The following is a 6,095-nucleotide window of genomic DNA, read 5'->3' on the forward strand; positions in this document are numbered from 1 at the left end:
TGGGTTTTGTTGTTGTTGGGTTTTTTTGGGTTTTTTGGTTTGGTTTTGTTTTGTTTTTAGAATGGAGTTTTATTTTACAGAAAAGGACCTGGGGGTCCTGGTGGACACCAAGTTGACCACCAACCAGTGATATCCCCTTTGTGACAAGGAAGGCCACCAGCCTCCTGAGGTCCATTAGGCAGAGCATTGGCAGCAGATTGGAGAAGGTGATCCTTCTCTGCTCAGCCTTGGTGAGACACATCTGGAGACCCGAGTCCTGTGCTGGTCTCATCCGTACAGGAGACATGGCTGTACTTGAGTAAAAAGCTAGGAAGATGATTAAGGGCATGAAGCATTTTTCATACAAAGAGAGGCTGAGAGAGCTGGGACTGTTCAGCGTGGAGAAGAGAGGGCTCAGGGGAAATTTCATGTCTACAAATATCTGGACAGGGGAGTCAAGAAAATGGAGCCAGAGTTGGTTCAGTGGTAGATAGTGACAGAACAACTGTGAGGATGGTCAAACACTGCCACAGGTTGCCTAGAGAGACTGTGGAGTCTCTGTACTTGGAGATACTCAAAACCCAACTGGACACAGCCCTTGGACTAGTCAAGGTCCTCCATCTCTATAGGTCCCTTCCAATCTTGGTGAGTCTCTGATTCTCCATATTTTCTCAAGATGGATTTAAAGATGTAAATAGTCTATTGATTACTGTAGACTATATAACAGTGTAAAACTCTATCTTGGCCAATTACTATTTATTTGAGATCTTTACTTCATTCTACTGCCCATCTAGAATAATTTTCAATGTTTGTTTAGAAGTGTTTAATATTTTTCCTAAGTTGACACTGTCCAAGGAAATACTGCCTACTCTGGCAAGCATTCCCTGATACTGTACGTAGCCTTGGCACCCAGCAGTCTCCACTTTCATCGTGGGATACTTAACTGTCTACTATAACATGGCCAATTACTTCATGATAATACTAGTCTGGTAAGAATCTCCTTAGCTGAGTATCTCTTAACTAGGCCAATGCACTGTTGTTTTCTACCTTTATTGACACAAGCAAAGGAAAACACTGCACACAACTCTATAAAATTTAGAGGCAGCTTTACAGAAAACTTGACTCCCCTTCAGTGTTTAGGCTATGAATGAGACAAATGCAAGTCTATTTGCAAACAGTATATTAAGCTCCAGAAGCCAAACTTTTAAAGGCATCAAGTCTGCATTTGACGTTTTAATGGCAAAGGTTTGGTTTCTGTCAATCACAACGTCATGTAACATTAAAATGCACCGACAAGAAAAAAAGAGATCTGTCATTCATTCATTAAGATGCTGTAATCCAGTGTAAGATTTATAGTCTTAAAACTCAATGGTGTGTTTTCACAATAAATCCACTTTCACTGCTCAGCACAGAACAAATCTCTCTGTCACTCAAAATATTTGCTGGTCAAAATGCCCTGTATGAGATCTTCAAAGGGTTTCTCACAAAATTGCATATAAATCCTTTTACCAGCAAAGGCTTAATTTAGGTTCAAGTTTTACTTTCTTGGGACATTGGTTAATATCTTGGGCTCAGACAAGATCTTGGTTATATCAAAAACACATAGAGCCTAATTTATTATTAGCAGTCTGGTGTTAATTAGGGGGAATTACCAGAAATAGTTTGCTTGATGGAAATTTATTATGGGATCACACTTTACTGATGGCAAAATAGGAGTCACTGAAAGAGTGCAGCTCCTTCTCATAACCAACTAATTAATAAGGTGCCAAAATTCCTCTGAGAAGGTTTGGTCCTAACTATGGGAACCTCACGGAGCAAATGGTTCCTATGCAGTATTTAAAATTTAAAAGAGGAAAAGAGGGAGGAGAAAAAGCTGCCCAGCAGAAGTCTCAAAAGTGGTATGGCTTTTTCTTGAATTTATGGAAGAAAATATTTAGCTGCGTTTCCAAGCTCATTAAAGAATGGCTTTTCTCAGACAGAAAAACAACAGCTAGTTTATAATCTCATTTGGTATGCTTGAACTTGGTTTTCAGTTTTACTTGTGCATACTGCACGCTACAGCTTGTAATTTTATGAATTGGGCTTATAATGAGCTTTTATATTACTCTTTATTGCTTTGCCTAATGGTCTTTTTCATCATCATTTGCCATGGAAGTTGAGGTTGGCATAGATAGGAAACTGAAAATAGAGCAAATCTCTGATAACCCCCAATCTATTTTGTGTATGGCAGTTTGGGGACAGAAAACCACTCTCTGTTTTTAGGGATGTCATGAAAGTTGTGTGAGAACGGAATGTTATAATAAGGTGAAGTGGAAGCAAAAATGTCTCTTAAGAAATTTAAAATCACCATACTAAAATTTACACATGGGAGATTTGGAATAAAATATTTTCCATAAGATTTTCTTTTTAAATATTTCAGATGGTAGGGTATGCAAGTTGTAATAAAGCACTTTTGTATTTACACTGGAAATGCCTTAAACTATTTAAAAATATCCAGTATTTTGGGTATGCTTTAGAAGGTTTCTCCTATACTGTAAAAATAAGGATTGTGTCATTGTGCTCTGAGTAATATTCACACTTTCCATAGGATCACAGTTGTTTCCTTTTCAGTACTCATGCCTTTGCTTTGCTTTTTCTTACTGCTCAGCAGTGCCATTGTTTGTTTTAAAGTATTTCGGTACAAGATAATCCTGTCAGGTGTGTCCCTTATTTCTCTTTGTGGTGCATCAACGAAATGTCAAATGTTCCTTTGGTAAATATAAACTTGCACTAAATTTTGGCACTCTTTCCAAAGTGTCAAGTTTTCCCACCCAGAAGTTTCCGCTGGAAAAATAACTCGAGATACTAGACCAAAACAGTAATTATATTGCACATAAAGTCTTTATTTCCCTTGAAATCCATTAAGCAAAAGGAAACACATAAAAACAAGTGTAGGGCCAAAATCATTGATACCCTGAGCAGATACAGCCTCACTGATTTCAACTTATTCCTCTCCAAATAAAAAAACGTACCTGGTATCAAAGCTACATCAAATTCATGCTTACATTTGTCCAGTGAGTAAGATCAGAATTAAACTAAGGATTTGGTCCTTGGTTTTAGCAGGATTTCCATTATGTGTCACAAATCTACTTGAAGGTATGCTCTCATTTGGAAATTAATGAAACAGTTGAGTACCATGTTACCCAGAGACAGGAACAGACTACAAGAAATAAGTCTGCTTTCTAACTGTGTATTTCATTACTCAAACCTCAGATGTTTAGTGTCTCTGAATGAACCAAAACGGGTTACATAAGAAAGGGAAAATCTTTCCCTGATACTAATCTGCCTGCTCTCACACCTTGCTGATTCGGTGAAATCTGATGAAGTTGTTATATATTTCTACTCAAATAGAACATAAAAGATTTGTATTCATCCTGTGCTTGGATCAACATTCTCTGAGAATAAAAAGGATGGTGAATTCATAAATAATTTGGCTCTGCATGAAAGACAAACTATTGGTATTTGCACTAAGTTGAGGTACTTTCTGTGGGTTTTACTCACATAAGAGTTCTTCAGCATTTCTTGCCATTTACGTTTGTTGTCCTAGCAGTGTTCCTTCAATTTATGTAAAACCTTCAAAGTGCTCTTTAAAGTTGGATTGAGAATTGCTCAGATGTTTCTGATTTTTTTCAAATTCACTTTCATTATTGGAAGTGTTGATCATGACACTTAAAGTGATCACTCTCCCACTGTGTGCAAACAATAAATTACATTTCATAGGGTGGGATTTATTTATTTATTTAGTTTATATATGGCCTGCTCTTCTCTGTACGTTCTCAATCTGTGCCTGTGGGAGGCAGGTAAGGTATAAAATAGAACAACTTAATGTTTACCTGGGGTCCAATTGTGGACTTATACTTGGCTTTAAACAACTGCAATGAAGTTAATTTGCTGTGTGACTGTTTTTTCCATATGTTGTACTCACTGACCATCAGTAGAGGATTACTGGGAAATTCTGACAAGTGGTGTCTGGAAAAGAATATAGGTTGGACTTTCTCTGAAATAAATCAGTGTATATCAGTGGGAGTAAAATGATACTACAATAAGGCTGCAAAATTTTATATAAATCTCGCATGCTATTGTTTGATGCAAAGTCAACAAGGATGGAAATTGGTAGTCCAAATCAGGTTTTTTTAATAGTAACAATGTTTTCTGTCCTGTCCTTTATGTCTTCCCATGATATACACTAAGCTCCTGTCTTATTCCTGGAAGGGAGAAAAAGTGTGTTAAGCACCAATTTTTAGTTGTGCTTTCAGTTACTGTAGAGACAGAAGGGAGCTGCAGTGGAGCTGCAGGACTTGAGTCATGGTGACAGGAGGAAAGAGGAAGTGACAGTAGGAAACAGTTTTAGAAAAAGGCCAAGAGCTTGTGCAAGTCAGGTCGTTTTGTCAGTTGTTTCTTGTCAGAGATTCGGGAGTGTGTGATCTGAAAAAGGGGGATGATTGGGGGATGCCAAGGTAAAACAGCAGGCAGGAGCTGAAGATGCTCCTAAGGGGGACCTAAAGGGTGCACAGACCTTACAGCCTCATGGGAGGGGACTTTTCTCTCCCCCGCTATTTTACATTTATATTCATCACCAATTTGTGTGCATTTTTCTTCTCCCAGCTTTTTCTTTGAGGTCAAATAGCTTCTTTCATCTTCATGATGTACGTGGGAGCACAAACAAACCCTCTTTTGTCATCATCTGATCTGGGGCTGAAGTGAGATTTGTTTAACTTTACCAGTGCTGGCTGCTGCTTCAAATTCCACCATCCCATCCTGTCTGTAGGTAGCAACCCTCTCTCAAATTCCCTCAGGGCTTTTCTTCTCTGTACTTCTTCCAGCTCCTGGCATGGCCACATCTGCTTAAGGCCACTCAGATTTTGCAGAGCAGCTCTGGGGGGCTATGAGAACAGAATGCACCTTGAACTGCTGCAACACTGGTGCAGTACCATAACTTGAAGGGAATGAAATAGATTGCAAAACCTCACCTAATCATTAAAATTAAGCTGCCTACTGCTGTGGGGAAAGTTGGAGCTGCTCTTCTCCAAATGCTGTCTAAACTGCTGTTCAATGAGGCACTGAGTACCAGAGTAAAGCATGCCCCAGTGCAAGGGGTGTTCAGCTACTCGGGAAGCTGTCAAATTTCTGGAAGCTTTTTGCTGTAGCTCATGGATAAACAAATCCTTGCTTCTTGTGATCCATGGGTTATGTACATTATCCAACACTAGCCCAGTGCATAGATTTTCCTATCCTACTCTATATCAGCTGGAGACTGGTAACTCCGTGAGGATACACAGCCTGACCTCCCCTTTGGGATTTTGTCAGTGCTGCCTTCTTTGATGTTCCTGTCCATCTAGAAGAATGGTACCGGTTCAGACCTGTTCGGACCAGTTCAGACCAGTTCAAACTGGTTCGGATCGGTTCGGACCGGTTCAAACCGGTTCAGACCGGTGCAGGCAGTTCAAGCCAAACAAGCTCAAACAGGAGATTGCTTTCAGGTGAGGTAAGCTAAAGATTTTCCTTTTTTCCTAATCTCCACCACACTCCCCAGCTTAGATGAAAACATTTGCTTCACTTTTGTCCTACGATAAATTAACCCAAGATATTAAACAAACTGTTTATTTTGTATTAATTCCAATCAATCTGGTTCTGAATTTTCTTTCTTTTGTTATAGTTGTCTTATGGATAATGCTCTGCAGATGCATGCAAAAATAGAAAACGTTCTACTCTGCCTCATAAAGGTGTCGAACATAAAATGCAACGTGCAGCCCTTCTCTCATTCTTGGTCATTGTCTCCAGCCAGAGGAGCTCTGCTACAGCACTCCCAGCCTTTTGGCCTGGCATCTGGACAGAGGGAAATGCCCGTTGGAATAAGGCAGAGACTGCAGGTAGCAAAATGCTTGTTATGAAGACAACGTGCCCTGAATACATCAAAGCTCTGAAGCACGTGCTTCCTCTTAAACATGTCAAGGAGTCCCCTTGAAGATAACTGTTTTATTAGGCTTCAAGCAGTCTGTCACAACCATCTGTAAAATAATAGTTGTAAGGCAAGTTTATCAATGTTTATATTCCTAACTTTTTTTTTAAAATTATTA

The sequence above is a fragment of the Pipra filicauda genome, unplaced genomic scaffold (genome assembly GCF_003945595.2).
Source record: "Pipra filicauda isolate LSUMZ 115617 unplaced genomic scaffold, ASM394559v2 scaffold111_size4109106_pilon, whole genome shotgun sequence".
Lineage (NCBI taxonomy): Eukaryota > Metazoa > Chordata > Aves > Passeriformes > Pipridae > Pipra > Pipra filicauda.